The following is a 17,311-nucleotide window of genomic DNA, read 5'->3' as shown; positions in this document are numbered from 1 at the left end:
TAACTGCTGAAAACCTGCAACTTTTAAGAGCCAAACTTGGTCCAATTGACCATCCGAAATCACCCCGAGGCCCCCGGGACCTCAACCAAAAGCACCAATACATCCTAAAACATCATTCAAACTTGTTCCAATCATCAAAACACATCAAACAACGCTCAAACCATTAAATTACCTCGGATTCAAGCCTAAGTTTCTTAAAAACTTCCGAAATACGCATTTGATCAAAAACCCAACCAAACACCTCCGAATGACCTAAAATTTTGCACACACATCCAAAATCACCTAACGAAGCTACTACAACTCTCGGAATTCCATTCCGACCCCCGGATCAAAATCTCACCTACCAACCGGAATTCGCCAAAATACTAACTTCGCCAATTCAAGCCTAATTCTACACCGGATCTCCAAAATCAATTCCGATCGCACTCCTAAGTCACAAATCATCCCCCGAAGCTAACCGATTCACCGGAAATCACATCCGAGCCCTCTAACTCAATAGTCAACATCCGGTTGACTTTTCCAAAACAAGCCTTCCTCAAAGAAACTAAGTGTCTCATTACCATCTAAAACCAAACCAATTCGACTCGATCACATCAAATACCGACAATGAAGCATAGAGAAACATAAGATGAGGGAAACGGGACGGTAACTCACGTGACGATGGGCCGGGTCGTCACATCCTCCCCAACTAAAACAAATGCTCGTCCTCGAGCGGGTCAAGAAACATACCTGGAGCTATAAATAGGTGAGGATATCTGCTCCGCATCTCCCGCTCGGTCTCCCAAATAGCCTCCTCCATGGGCCGACCTCTCCACTGCACCTTCACTGAAGCTATATCCTTTGATCTCAACTTCCGAACCTGACGACCCAAAATAGCCACTGGCTCCACATCATAGGTCAAATCATCATCCAACTGAACAGTGCTGAAGTCCAATACATGAGACGGGTCCCCAACATACTTCCGGAGCATAGATACATGAAATACCGGATGCACGCTCGACAAGCTGGGTGGCAAAGCAAGCTCATAAGCCACCTCCCCAATCCTCCTAAGTACCTCAAAAGGCCCAATGAACCGCGGACTCAGCTTCCCTTTCTTCCCAAACCGCATAACACCCTTCATGGGCGAAACCTTCAGCAAGACCTTCTCACCTACCATATAGGACACATCCCGAACCTTCCGATCCGCATAACTCTTCTGACGCGACTGTGCTGTACGAAGCCTCTCCTGAATCAACTTCACCTTCTCTAAGGCATCCTGAACCATCTCTGTCCCCAATAACCTAGCCTTCCTGGGCTCAAACCATCCAACTGGAGATCTACACCGCCTCCCATACAACGCCTCATACGGAGCCATCTAAATGCTCGACTGATAACTGTTGTTGTAGGCAAACTCTGCAAGCGGCAAAAACTCATCCCATGAACCCCCAAAATCAATAACACAGGCACGCAACATGTCCTCCAATATCTGAATAGTGCGCTCGGACTGCCCGTCCGTCTGAGGATGGAATGCTGTGCTCAACTCTACCTGCGTACCCAACTCCCGCTGAAATGTCCTCTAGAACTGAGAAGTGAACTGAGTACCCCTATCTGAGATAATAGACACTGGAACCCCATGCAATCGGACAATCTCCCGGATAAAGATCCCTGCCAGCCGCTCCAAAGAATAAGTAGTACATACTGGAATGAAGTGCGCGGACTTGGTCAGTCGATTCATAATCACCCAAATCGAATCGAACTTCTTCAAAGTCTGAGGGAGACCACTCACAAAATCCATAGTAATCCTCTCCCACTTCCACTCGGGAATAATCATCTGCTGAAGTACACCGCCCGGTCTCTGATGCTCGTACTTAACCTGCTGACAGTTGAGACACCGAGCTACAAACCCCACTATATCCTTCTTCATCCTCCTCCACCAGTAGTGCTGACTCAAATCCTGATACATCTTCGCGGCACGTAGATGAATAAAATACCACGAGCTGTGGGCCTCCTCCAATATCAAATCCCGAAGCCCATCCACATTGGGCACGCAAATCCGGCCCTGCATCCTCAACACGCCATCGCTATCAATGGTCACATCCCTGGCATCATCATGCTGTACCCTGTCCTTAAGGACAAGCAAATGCGGATCATCATACTGGCGCTCTCTGATGCGGTCATACAAGGAAGACCGAGAAACAACACAAGCCAACACTCGACTAGGCTCTGAAATGTCTAATCTCACCATCCGATTGGCTAAAGCCTGAACATCAACCGCGAAGGGCCTCTCCCCAACTGGAATGTACGCCAAACTCCCCATGCTAACCGCCTTCCGGCTCAAAGCATCGGCCACCACATTAGCCTTCCCCGGGTGATACAAAATGGTAATATCATAGTCCTTGAGTAACTCTAGCCACCTCCGCTGCCTCAAATTAAGATCTTTTTGCTTGAATAGATGCTGAAGACTGCGATGATCGGTGAATACCTCACAGGATACTCCATACAAGTAGTGCCTCCAAATCTTCAAAGCATGAACTATAGCAGCCAACTCCAGATCATGTACAGGGTAGTTCTTCTCATGGAGCTTCAACTGACGAGAAGCATATGCAATAACTCTACCCTCCTGCATCAACACACATCCGATCCCCACTCTCGAAGCATCATAATACACAGTGTAAGAACCTGAAGCTGATGGCAATACCAATACTGGAGCCGTGGTCAAAGCTGACTTGAGCTTCTGAAAGCTCTCCTCGCACTCATCCGACCACACAAATATAGCACCCTTCTGAGTCAACTTGGTCAAGGGCGATGCAATAGAGGAAAATCCCTGAATAAACCGGCGATAATACCCTGCCAACCCAAGGAAACTACGAATCTCTGTGGCTGAGGTCAGTCTAGGCCAACTCTGCACCACCTCTATCTTCTTCGGGTCGACCTGAATACCCTCGCTAGACACCACGTGTCCCAAGAAAGCCACTGACCCAAGCCAAAACGCACACTTGGAGAACTTTGCATAAAGCTTCTCCTCCCTCGATCTCTGTAATACCACTCGCAAATATTGTGCGTGCTCCTCCTGGCTACGCGAGTACACCAATATATCATCAATAAAAACAATCACGAACGAATCCAGATATAACCGAAATACACTGTTCATCAAATGCATGAACGCGGCTGGGGCATTGGTCAGCCCAAAGGACATAACAAGAAACTCATAGTGCCTATATCTAGTCCTGAAAGCAGACTTCATAATATCTGAATCCTTGATCTTCAACTGGTGATAGCCTGAACGGAGATCAATCTTGGAGAATACCCTTTCCCCCTGAAGCTGGTCAAATAAATCATCAATACGAGGCAGGGGATACTTGTTCTTCACTGTCACTTTGTTCAATTGCCTGTAGTCAATGCACATTCTCATGGTACCATCTTTCTTTTTCACAAATAGAACTGGTGCACCCCACGGTGACACACTCGGCCGAATGAACCCCTTATCTAGGAGTTCCTGAAGTTGATCCTTTAATTCTTTCAACTCTACTGGTGCCATACGATATGGTGGAATGGAAATGGGCTGAGTGCCCGGCACCAAGTCAATACCAAAATCAAAGTCCCTGTCCGGCGGCATGCCTGACAGGTCTGCAGGAAACACATCAGGAAACTCCCTCACCACTGGACCGAATCAATGCTAGGAGTCTCAGCTCCAACATCCCTCACAAAAGCCAAATATGATAGACAACCTTTCCCAACCATACGCTGGGCCTTTAGGAATGAGATCACCCTACTAGGAACATAGTCAGTCATACCACGCCACTCGATCCTCGGTACACCCGGTATAGCCAGAGTGACTGTCTTAGCATGACAGTCTAGAATAGCATGACACGGAGATAACCAGTCCATGCCCAGAATAACATCAAAATCCACCATGCTCAATAGCAATAGATCAACTCGGGTCTCCAGAACCCCAATAGTCACTAAACACGACAGATATACATGGTCTACAATAATGGTATCACCCACCGGGGTAGATACATGAACAGGTAAAGCAAGACACCCCCGGGTCGTACCCAAATAATGAGAAAAATATGAAGACACATAGGAATAGGTGGAACCGGGATCAAATAAGACTGAGGCATCCCTATGGCAGACTGAAATAATACCTGTGATAACAGCATCCGAGGCAATAGCATCTGTCCTGCCCTGAAGAGCATAAAAGTGAGCCTGACCACCGCCCGATCGACCTCCCCCTCTGAGGCGACCCCTGGCTGCCTGACCCTCACCCCTAGCTGGCGGGGCGGGTGCTGAAGAAACTGGGCCAGAAGATGAGGGCTGACCCCTCTGCTGAGATGAGCTAGCAGCACAGCAAGGACACTCCCTCCGCATATGCCCAAACTCACCACACTCATAGCAACTCCCAGGTGCTGGGAACTGGGACTGAAGGGAACCCCTCGCGCTAGAGTGGCTAGCTGATGCACTCGGCCTGGAAGAACCCTAAACAGATGGAGCATGAGACGAACTCTGTGCTGGAAGAGCGCTGAGAGATGGCTGACTCTGCTGAGAGCCCTGATAACCACGACCAGAAGATCCACCACGATACTAAGGTCTAGCTGACTGAGCGGGCCTGAAAGAACGTCCCCGGCCTTGCTGAAACAGGCCCCTCGAAGGAGCGCCACTGTGACTACCAGAACCTCGAGGCCTCTTGGCCTCCCTCTCATCACGATCCTGGTGGCGAACTGACTCAATGTCTCGAGCTATATCCACCACCTCCTCAAAAGTAGCACCCATCACTCGCTCCCTAGTCATAAGGATACGAAGAGGGTAGTGAAGACCATCAACAAACCTCCGGATACGCTCACGGTTCGTCGGGACCAACCAAGCTGCATGTCGAGATAACTCAGAAAATCTCATCTCATATTGTGTCACTGACATCTCTCCCTGTCGTAGTCCCTCAAACTGTCTGCGCAGCTCCTCTCTGCGGGACTACGGTACATACTACTCCAAGAAGAGAGTGGAGAACTGCTGCCAAGTCAAAGGTGCTGCACCAACCGGCCTACGCCGCTCATACGCTTCCCACCAAGTGAAGGCAACTCTAGTAAACTGAAATGTAGTAAAAGCCACACCGCTGGACTCAAGAATCCCCGCTGTACGGAGCATCCGCTGACATTTATCAAGAAAACCCTAGGCATCCTCGCCCTCAGCTCCACTAAATGTCGGAGGCTGAAGTCTACTAAACCTCTCAAGACGACGATGCTCATCCTCAGGCATAGCTGGAACCCTGAACTCCTGCAACGGTGCAACTGGATGAGCTGGAGGTGCCTCTGGAGTCTGTAATCCCTACACTACCTGCTCCGGTGTGCGAGCAGCGGGGTCTGATTGCCTCCCCCGGCCTGTGAAGTAGCTGATGCTGCTGTGGTGGCTGAAACCACCTGAGCCAGACCCGTGCAAACTGTCAATATCTGGGCCAATGTCTCCTGGAGACCCGGTATCACAATGGGCACAACTGGTGCCTGGACTGGTGCTGTTGGAGCCTGATCCTGAGCTGGGGCAACCAAAGGATCCACAGGTGCTGCCCCGGCTGCACTGCCTCTACCACGACCACGACCGCGACCGCGTCCACGGCCTCTAGTAGCCTCAGTAGGTGGTACTGGTGGTAGTCCGCCACGTCCGGTAGCTCGTGTCCTCACCATCTGTGAGAGAATAGGATAAAGAGAAGTTTAGTATTCGGATCAACAAGTTCGCACGACAAGAATTTCAAGAATGTGGAATTTTCCTAAAGGTTCTGCAGCCTCCCGAGGATAAGTACAGACGTCTCCGTACCGATCCGCGAGACTCTACTAAACCGGCTCATGACTCGCGAGACCTAGTAACCTAGGCTCTTATACCAACTTGTCACGACCCCAATCCCGGTCGTGATGGCGCCCAACGCACTGCTAGGCAAGTCCGACATACTTGGTTGGCAGGGTCAGGGCCTTTCTCGCTGGGCGAGCGCATCCGATTCTAAAGTCTTTTCTTATTCTTAAACCCCATTACAACACTCTCAACCCTCGTACGAAGCTCATTACCAATTAATAGAGTAAAATTACCAATTTAACATGATTACATTCCGTGATAACAGTAAAAACAGTGCGGAAAGCCAAAAGAATACCATTAAAACTCCCAAAAGATCTGGTGTCACGAGTCGATCCTCTAAATACAAATGAGTAGCAGCCTATACATGTGAAGTCTAGAATGCGGAAATAAAAGGGATAAGGGGAGAAATCGGGTCCTGCGGACGCCAGGCAGCTACCTTGATAACTCCGGTGACAGTCTGGACAGCAGCAAAATAACTCTACTAAGCCTCCGGGATACCTGTATCTCCACACATGGTGCAGGGAGTAAAGTGAGTACTCCGACTCAGTGAGTAATAGCAATAAATAACGACTGAGGATAAGAAAACTCGTAAAAACACTACGCAGTTCTATATAAGAACAGTAAGTGCATTAGACAGTAGCCAAACGAAGAAAACAGGTGAATATCCCTCAAACCAGTACACAACTCATTTACTCCTCTCAATGTCCGGTAATTTACTTACACTGCTGCGGCGTGCAGCCCGATCCGAACAGTATACTGCTGCGGCGTGCAGCCCGATCCATATATATATATATATATAAATAAACTACTGCGGCGTGCAGCCCGATCCAATAATAATAGTCGACTGTGCTCACTGGGGGTGTGCAGACTCCGGAGGGGCTCCTACAGCCCAAGCGCTATAATACTACGACGTGCAGTCCGATCCATATAATATATCACTGCGTCGTGCAGTCCGATCCATATGATATATCACTGCAGCGTGCAGTCCGATCCTTATATGTATATATATACTGCTGCGGCGTGCAGCCCGATCCGGTATATATGAAATACCCTCATTATCGGGTCCCTGACCCCTCTTAGTCAATATAGACTTGGCCTCTCGGGCCCACTCAGCTAAGGCAGGGTTTCCAACCCCAGGTATTTCTCATTTGGATTGCCAATTTCTAAAGCCGGTTCATATTATGTTTAACAATTAAGAACATGACTGAGGGTATGATTTCGACAAGTAAAGTGACGTCAACTAGTACAAAATACCCCCTAAGGGTTCTACAGATCGGCACAAGGCCCCAAACATGGCAACTAGCCCAGAATATACTGATATTAATTAAGTCTCAGTCAAAAATACAATAGAGTCATCAATCGGGATGGACCGAGTCCGAATCCCCAGCAGTAACAAACCCCACGCTCATCATACAGCGTGTGTCTCATCTCAACATAGCACCACGTAGTGCAAATCCGGGGTTTCAAACCCTCAAAACATCATTTATAACCATTACTCACCTCAAGCTGGCCGAAAACCTAGCTCGCCTTGCCCTTGCCTCGCAAATCAACCTCCTCGTGCGTAGAATCTGGTCAAAACCACAAGGAATACATTACAATAGGCTGAGGGAACATAACCTAATCGAAAAGACTCAAAAATTATCAAAAATCACGAAGTTGGCAAAACCCGAGCCCCGGGCCCACTTCTCGAAAAATTACAAAATTCACATCACCGGATTCCTCGTCTCTCCACGAGTCTATACATATCAAATTTACCAAAATCCGAGCTCAATTGCTCCCTCAAATCCCAAATTTTCATTTCAAAAGTCAAGCCCTAGTTCTTCCAATTTATCTCAAATTTTCATGAATTTAAGGGTTGGTTCTTCAATAAAATGATGTTTCTAAGCCATAGGACTCACCTCCAATCGATTCCCAGTCAAAACCCTCTTTAAACCTCGTCAAAAGCTCTCAAGGATACTCAACAATGGTGGAAATGGGACTTGGTTCGCGGATGAAATGTTATTAAAAACCCTTCTGTCCAGCTATAATTTCTTCTATGCGATCGCGGTCCTAGGCTCGCGATCGCGACGAGAAAATTCCCAAGGCTTCAAAAACGTTCTATGCGAACGCGACAGGGGCTCCGCGATCGCGATGCTTCACTTTCCAAACCTACGCGAACGCGGCTCATGTGATGCGAACGTGATGAATAAAATATGCTGGCCCCAAAACCCTCTTATGCGAACGCGGGCTATACCACGCGAACACGAAGCTTCCGCTTCCAATGCTATGCGAACGCATCCCAATGACTGCGATCGCGAAAGCCAAATCCCCTCTGCAATAACTGCTGAAAACCTGCAACTTTTAAGAGCCAAACTTTGTCCGATCGACCATCCGAAATCACCCCAAGGCCCCGGGACCTCAACCAAAAGCACCAACACATCCTAAAACATCATTCAAACTTGTTACAATCATCAAAACACATCAAACAACGCTAAAACCATTAAATCACCTCAGATTCAAGCCTAAGTTTCTTAAAAACTTCCGAAATACACATTTGATCAAAAACCCAACCAAAACACCTCCGAATGACCTGAAATTTTGCACACACATCCAAAATCACCTAACGAAGCTACTGCAACTCTCGGAATTCCATTCCAACCCCCGGATCAAAATCTCACCTACCAACCGGAATTCGCCAAAATACTAACTTCGCCAATTCAAGCCTAATTCTATACCGAACCTCCAAAATCAATTCCGATCGCACTCCTAAGTCACAAATCATCCCCCGAAGCTAACCGAATCACTGAAAATTACATCCGAGCCCTCTAACTCAATAGTCAACATCCGGTTGACTTTTCCAAAACAAGCCTTCCTTAAAGAGACTAAGTGTCTCATTTCCATCTAAAACCAATCCAATTTCGACTCGATCACCTCAAATACCGATAATGAAGCATAGAGATACATGAGATGGGGGAAACGGGGCGGTAACTCACGTGACGACGGGCCGGGTCATTACAATTGGTTGTCCATGTGTAATCAATGCACAGTATGAGATTTTAAGATCATATAGGTGATAAATTAATTTCTCAGGCATCTTATAGTTTAACCGAAAACTTTGAGGAGAAAGCCCTATTCCCATCAGCTTGCACCTTTGATTTAGTAACATGCATTTGCTCTTTTCGGTTAAGGCAGCATGAAGAGACTGTGGAAGGTTGTTTATCTTTTCGTCCTTTGCTTGCTTATGTGGCTGTCATTGTGAATAGCAATAATGCATTAATATGTATCAGTTATCTTTACTATCATGATTATTTTTTGAAATAACTTCATACATCGTTTCAATGATATTTTTTATTTCACATCTCAAGATATTCATTCACACAAATAAAAATAATGGATTCAATGTTATCTATGAGGATAGTGGATGTAATATTTCAATTTTCAACTACCATTTAGCTTATCATCAGACATGATTAATACTCAAATAAGGTATTAAAAATGTAGAATAATTTTTTTATGCCTTATTATCTCTTTTTTTAAAAAAAATTAAATAAATCATGATTTACCTATTGATATTTGTTTATGAAAATCCATTCAAGTTCTACTGGTTGTAATTGGATTACCAGTCATGCAAGCGAATAACATTTTGAGACATTAGAGATTACGACAAGCTGCAATTCAAGTTCATAATTTTCGGGGAAAAAACACAGAGTAGTAGTTTTTGTAGTTAAGATTGTGTTTCTTTTAGGGTAGTGAAAAGATCTGGGAAGAGATAACGCTGCGAATGATTGCACTAACACTTTGGTTTATATTAGATTGTTACTTTTTTTTAATTGACGTCCAAGTTGTAACAACGTCTCTAGCGATTAGCTATTCTTGATTACAGGAATCACATATGGCGAAGAAGAATACAATCAGCTCAAATGGTCCAAACATTTAGGGAAAAAGGTAGTTTTATTGCGTGCAATAGTTAAAAATAAGACATAAATACAGGGTTCATATAACTTAGAGTAACCTCATTAACAGTTAACTTAGGGTTCAGTAGTTGGTTCTTTTTGTGATTTTTGTGGCTAAAGATATCTCCTTCCCATTACAGTGATTGAGTTTAGTATAATGTCTGAAAACTTCTTTCTTCTCCATTTGAGATTATTAAATGTAGATAAAATTTAGCTTATGTACTGCTATAGCTTCAACTTAGTGGGATCACTTCCCTAAGCAAAGTGCTTCTCTAGGTAACGTTATAGGCACCACTTCTCTCTTGATATCTCGATTATTGAAGTTTATCACCCTGAGAAATCTTTTCTGCCTTACGTTATGAGTATAACTTTTCTTGTTTGATAGTTCTCCTTAGCTCTCAAGTTATCATCTTCTAGAACCTTTTGAAGTTGTAAATTATTGTCCTCTAGACATACTTTGCTATTACCAACATTTACTTATTTCCTTGACACATATAGCACCTGCAATATTTTTAACGTGTTCAATTTGCCTTTCTTTCTTCCTTCTTGTGCTTTTAGATTTATCATTATCTTTTCGTATATTCAGAGCTTATATTTTCTGTTGTTTGTGGATTAGTGTACCATGTTATCTTCTTTTTTCATGTTCAGTTGCTACATATGTAGGTATAGTACAACTTATGTTTCTTCCTCCTCCTCTTTTTCCCTCCCTATAATTACTAACATACGTATGTAGTTCTTCGATGGGGTGTTATATATGTATTTTGTGTCAGTTTTATGTCATAAGAATAAGATCATATATAGTTCTAAAAGAATGTACCTTCGATATCCCTGTAAATTGATTGATGTAATCTATATTAGGTACGAAGGTTTATGCTCTACTTGTTTATTAAATTATTTTTTTCTTTTTTGTTAACAATCAACCCATATACATCAGGAGAAATAAGGAATATATCAATGCCAGCTTGGAAGTGATGTTGAGATGGATCCACGAGCACATTCAGATGATATCTTAAAAGCTTACGATCGATCTAATCAATATCGTTGACCCTCTTTCCTCAAAGAGGCTCAAAAGGCTCATTGTTTCAGGACTTGCATTCATGTATTCGAAACTAAGTTTGACATAGCCAGGCAGTGTGAAAGGTCAAGCTCCTAAGATTTGAGGAAAAGAATAGCAAAGAAAGTCAATATTGTTAGGTACTTGATATATGATGCACCAACTCTTTTGATTGTGTAACTTGATAATTACGTAAGGATTCACTTGTTTTGTTGTCTGTTGGTTACTTACTACTGCTTCTTTGACCATCCCAGTTGGATTCCAAATGAATGCTCCAAAGCATCATTAGAGAATGATAGTCATAGTATGACTGAGCATGTAATCTATCCTGTCAAATTATCCATTCATGATCAAACAAGGAACCAAAAGCTTAATGATAGTTTCTAGCATGATTAAGAGAGCTCACGTAGTTGTATAAATAAATAAAGCATGTCATAAATAGAAATATTATCAAATCAAGGTATAAAGTAGCTTAAGATCTGGTTCAAATCAACAATGTTGGGCTCGTGCTCTGCACGGGCAATTCTCTGATACCAATATGGCATATAACTATACCAACGTGGTATACAGTTTTACTAGTTAATTCCCGACAACTATATGACTATACTACTATTACATAACACACATGCATAAAGAAAAAAATAAAAAAATAGTGTACCACATATTAATATAACAAGGTATTTTAAAATATTGTACTATATTACTATTATTAAAAGAAAATCAAATATTGTACCAATTAAATGCAGCTAATACAACCAAAAGATAATTCAACTAGCATATGATACCAATATAATATATAGCTATACTAATAGGGTATATAGTTGGAATGAATTGTATACTAAAATGGTATATTTGTATACTATTTGGGTATACAATACAAATTCGTCTTCTTCTCTGGTTCAACTATATTTCAACCCAAATTTCTAAAATTTACTACAAAATCTCCACCAAGTTGACTAAAACTTTAGCTACAACATCCAATCAAGTTTCCAAACTAACCCATACAGGATCAGATCAAAACAATTAAAAACTCAAACAAACCATGTTATGAGTTTCAAGCTTCAAGGTCCGTCAATGGTGGATTTAAATTTTTGTTCAATAAATCTCTAAAAACCAGCATCAAAGTGTCACGATCTACATCGCCTACCATATAAAGCCTCGTACAGTGCCATCTGGATGCTTTGGATAGAGTCAAGGTGATTGAGGATAGACTCTGTACAGCCTAGTCCAGACAGAAGAGTTACGCGGACCGGAAGGTTCGTGATGTTTCCTATATGGTTGGAGGGCGGGTTCTGCTATGGGTTTCGCCTATGAAGGGCGTTATGAGATTTGGGAAGAAGGGGAAGTTGAGTCCGAGGTTTATTGGCCCTTTTGAGATATTGAGGCGTGTTGGGGAGGTTGCTTACGAGCTTGCCTTACCTCCCAGCTTGGCAGGAGTTCATCCGGTATTTCATGTTTCGATGCTCCGGAGGTATCACGGTAATCCGTCGCACGTGTTAGATTTTAGCTTAGTCCAATTGGAAAACGATCTATCTTATGTTGAGGAGCCAGTGGCAATATTGGACAGGCAGGTCAGGAAGTTGAGGCCAAAGAACATTGCATCAGTGAAGGTTCAGTGGCGGGGTCAGCCGGTCGAGGAGGCGACCTGGGAGACCGAGCAGGATATGCGCAGCCAGTTCCCTCATCTTTTCACTACTTCAGGTATATCTTTGTGCTCATTCGAGGACGAACGAATGTTTAAGTGTGGGAGGATGTATTGACCCGGCCGGTCATTTTTGTCATTTACGCCCCGATCCCCTATTAACTGCTTCCCCCAGTTTATTTTTTCTATTTTGATTTGCCGGGATGTTCGTTTTTGAGTTTCGGAGAGTTTTGGGACACTTAGTCCCTAAATGAGAGCTTAAGTGTTGGAAAAATGACCGTAGTGGGAACAGTGTGAAGACAGCCTCGTAATGGAAATCCGATGGTTCCGTTAGCTCCGTTAGGTGATTTCGGGCTTAGGGGCGTGTCCGGAGTATGTTTTGGAGGTCCGTAGCTAATTTAGGCTTGAAATGCCGAAAGGTCGAATTTTGAAGTTTCCAATTTGATAGTGAGATTTGGATCCGAGGGTCGGAATGGAATTCCGAGAGTTGTAGTAGTTCCGTTATGTCATTTGGGACGTGTGTGCAAAATTTCAGGTCATTCGGAAGAGATTTGATAGACTCTTTGATCGAAAGCGTATTTTGAGAAATTTGGAGTTCTTAGGCTTGAATCTATGGCCAGTTTGAGGTTTCGATGTTGTTTTAGGTGTTTTAAGGATTGGTACAAGTTTGGGGAGTGGTATTAGACTTGTTGGTGCCTTTGGTTGAGGTCCCGGGGGCCTCGGGATGATTTCGGATAGTTGGCGAGAAATTTAGAAGATGTTGCAGCTGCTGTATTTTTGCTGCTTCTGGTATTTTCGCATCTGCGGTAGGGGGACCGCAGATGCGGAGCTGCAGAAGCGGCTATTATATCACAGAAGCGGAGAAAGGGAGGGCCAGCATAGACCGCAGAAGTGGACGCTCCATCGCAGAAGCGCATCCGCAGAAGCGGACTCTTTGTCCGTAGATGCGGAAACTGCCGCAGAAGCGAGATCTCTTCTCGCACCTGCGGGACCGCAGGTGCGACTCTTCTGGTCGCCGATGCGAAACTTGCTGGACAGAATGTTTTAAGTTCTGAAAATGGGACTTCATCCCATTTTCTATTTTTACTAATTTGGAGCTCGGGGAGAGGCGATTTTCAGGAGGTTTTTGAGAAAAACAACGGGGTAAGTGTTCTTCACTTAATTTTGGTTAGATTATTCGAATCTATTACTAGTTTTGGCATTAAATCTGTGAATTTAGTTGGAAGAGATTCAAAAATCCTCTCGGATAGATTTGAGGTTTGCGGGTCAAAATGTTATGGGATTTGAATAATTTTGGTATGGTTAGACTCGTGAGAGTGCGAGGCTTCTGAAAACATAAATTTTACCCGATTCCGAGATGTGGACCCGAGAGGCGTTTTGGTCATTTTTCCTAATTTCGTGTATTAGCTTAGAATTTAATTGTGGAATCAGTTACTTGAGGTGTTATTTACAATATGCAATTGAATTGAAGAGATTTGGGCCATTTGGAGTTGGTGGTTTCGGGTTGATTTTGAGCCGGTTCGAGGTAAGTGGCTTGTCTAACCTTGTGTGGGGGAAACTCCCCTAAGATTTGGTATTATTGATGTTTGAAATGCCTTGTACGTGAGGTGACGAGTGCGTACTTGTGCTAATTTTTGAAAAATCCGGTTTTCATTAAGTACATAGAATTGGGTTTCTTTTCCTGTTTATACTACTTGCAATTTAAGCCTGTTGTTAGCTTAGGGAAGCATGTATAATTGACTTAATTTGTAACGACCCGACCGGTCGTTTTACCTTTTCAAACCCCGTTCCCCTAAATAATGACTCCCGTACTTGCTTTAACTAATTTACGACTTGTGGGGGCGATCGATTTGGGAGTTGGGAGAGTTTGAGTAAAAATATACCCATTTGCTTCTTTAAGATTTTCTTAAAAGGACCAAGTTTGACTTCGGTCAACATTTTGGAAAAACGGACCTGGATTCGTGATTTGGCAATTTCTGAGGGTCCGTGGGAAAATATGGGACCTAGGCGTATGTCCGAAATCGAATTCCGAGGTCCCTAGCCCGAGTAATGAATTTTTATCTAAAATTGTTTAATTGAAGTTTTAAGGAATTAAAGAAACTAAGTAATCATTTATTCCCTAGGTATCGGGCTCGGATTTTTGGTTCCGAAGCATGGTACAGGTCCGTAATGTTGTTTAAGACTTGCCCGTAAAATTTGGTGTCAATCAGAGTAGTTTAAGGGCATTTTGACCCGTTAGAGGAGAATTAAGAACTTTAAGATTCAATAGTTTGATTCATTTGGTTTTAGGGGGTGATTCCAAGATTTAGCGTTGTTTTGGGAGTTCCGAGGGTTCGAGTAGGTCCGCCTCGTGATTTCAGACTTGTCGGTATGTTCAGGCGGGGCTCGGGAGCCCCGAGCGTCAAACGAGCGAAGTAGAAAATTTAAGAAAAACAACCTCCAGTTGCTGCTTCTGTCATAACCGCATCTGCGGTTCTTGGAGCGCAGAAGCGGTACCGCAGATGCGGTCAGAACATCGCAAAAGCGAAAAGGGCCAGGCCAAGGGAAACCACAGAAGCGACCCAGAGACCGCAGAAGCGGTCCCGCTTAAGCGGCCCCCAGACCGCAGAAGCGGTCCAGCTCCGTAGGCCCAAATCCGCAGAAGCAGCTCGACATCCGCAGAAGCAGACCCGCATAAGCGGGCACCTGACCGCAGAAGCGGTCCAGGCTTCTTAGGCCATTTCCGCCAAAGCGGACATTTTCCGTAGAGGCGGTTTTCGCAGAAGCGGTCATGGTACCGTAGAAGCGGAAATCGCTGGGGGGCAGAGAGTTCATTTAATCCGAACTCAAAGTCATTTATTCCATACACAACTCCACACTTGAGCGATTTTGGTGCTTCCAAAGAGAGGGTTTCAACATAGCATTGTAAGGTAAGTAATCCCCATTCATCCTTAGTTTAAATACATGTATATTAGGTAGATTAAACACTAAAAATTAGATAAAATCCAAGAGTTAGAGCTAGACCTAGGGTTTCAATAAAACTAAGATTTAATCATGTAATGAGCTAGAAATGATATATTATTGATCCTTAGGTTGTAGAGAACAATTTCCTTTGAAAAATATCGGAATTCGGGCATGTGGGCCCGGGGTCGGAATTTAGGAAACTCGTGGAAAAGGTTGGGAAATTACTTAAATAGTTAGAATTCGACCTTGTAAGCCTTTATTGACTAGTTCTTACTTATTTTAACTAGTTTGCGATCGTTCGGCTCCGAATTAAGGGCTTGGGCTTGTTCTTGATATTGGAAGTGCGCTTTGGAACGAGGTGAGTCTCCTTTCTAACCTTGTAAGAGGGAATTGTCCCCATAGGTATAATAATTGAATTATTTGTCGTTGTATTCGGGGGCTACGTACGTACTAGGTGACGAGAGTCCGTGCGTAGCGACTATTATGCTAAGTTCGGGTAGTTTAGGACCCATGAGCATGCTTTACGTGATATTCTAGTATAGTTGATTATCTGGGATTTAATGAACTCTTGTGATTAAGAAGAATGAAATTAGAAAACGACCCTTAACCTATTTGGTTCTTAAAAGGAAATAATTGGCATTTCTATGCACGGTCACCCTCATATGTGTAGTGATTGTTGTTATTGCGTGGCAATGAGTTTATTTCTATTTGACCGCGTCGCACGGTTGATTCGCGAGCGGGGTAATAGATGCATCTATGGTTCGAGCCGTTCGACCCTCGGCAGTGCACAATTTACTATTTTTATGCTGGATCGGGCCGTACGTTCCTCGGTGATTATATGCGCATGACTTATGTGACCCTTTTTATGTGGGTTAGGCCTCATATTTGCTTTCATGTATAGATGGACACTCGTAATGACAACTTAAAGGAAGAATTGATGTTTTGTACTTGCTAATTCCTATAAACTGAGTTATTACTGCTTATTATAAATTCTTCTCATTTTACTTGACCTTAGTAAGTATCGAGTCGACCTCTCGTCTCTACTTCTTCGAGATTAGACGGGATACTTACTGGGTACATATTGTTTATGTACTCATGCTATGCTTCTATACTTAACTGTACAGGGTCTGAGGCAGGTGAATCTGGTTATCACGCTGGTGCGCATTCGTGAGCGGATTTGGGACTTCTACGGTGAGCTGCTTTCCCTCCATGTCGATCCGCAGCCGAAGAAGTCTTCCTTTTGTATTATTATTTTCTGTCTATTTGGATCCAGACAGTAGGGTAGTGTGATATTCTTTTGGATGTATATTCTACTAGTTGCCCGTAGCTTGTGACACCAGGTTCTGGCACACACTTTGGTAGACGATTATTTTGGGGTTGTGTAATTTTATTATTGCAGCAATCAGCTCTTCTGGTTTAAATTCCAAATTGAGTGTTTATTTCACTTATTCTAATTAAAAGCAACATAAGTATTTTAGAAGTGTTTCCGCAATTGGCTTGCCTAACAAGGGTGTCAAGCGCCCTCATGACCTGTTGTGAAAATGGGTCGTGACAACATGGTATCAGAGCACTAGGTTCACGTAGGTCTCACGAGTTATGGGCAAACCTGATAGAGTCTTGTTGATCGGTACGGAGACGTCTACATTTATCTTCGAGAGGCTATAGGGTATTAGGAAAGACTACTCATTATTCATTTCCTGTCGTGCAGTGCTTAGAGTACTAAATTTCCCTCTTCTATTCTCTCACAGATGGTGAGAACTCATACCGCCGACGTTCCGGACCCGGGAGGAGCTGCTCCCCCGTTGCTAGAGGCCGAGGTAGAGGCCGGGGAGGGCACCGGCCCGTGGTAGGGGACGAGGGCGTCCCAGAGCCGTTCTAGTTGCACCACCGGCAGATCCTGTGGAGGACCCTATTATTGCGGAG

This window comes from Nicotiana attenuata, unplaced genomic scaffold (assembly GCF_001879085.1).
Source record: "Nicotiana attenuata strain UT unplaced genomic scaffold, NIATTr2, whole genome shotgun sequence".
NCBI lineage: Eukaryota > Viridiplantae > Streptophyta > Magnoliopsida > Solanales > Solanaceae > Nicotiana > Nicotiana attenuata.
Note: the sequence above shows the minus strand (reverse complement) of the source record.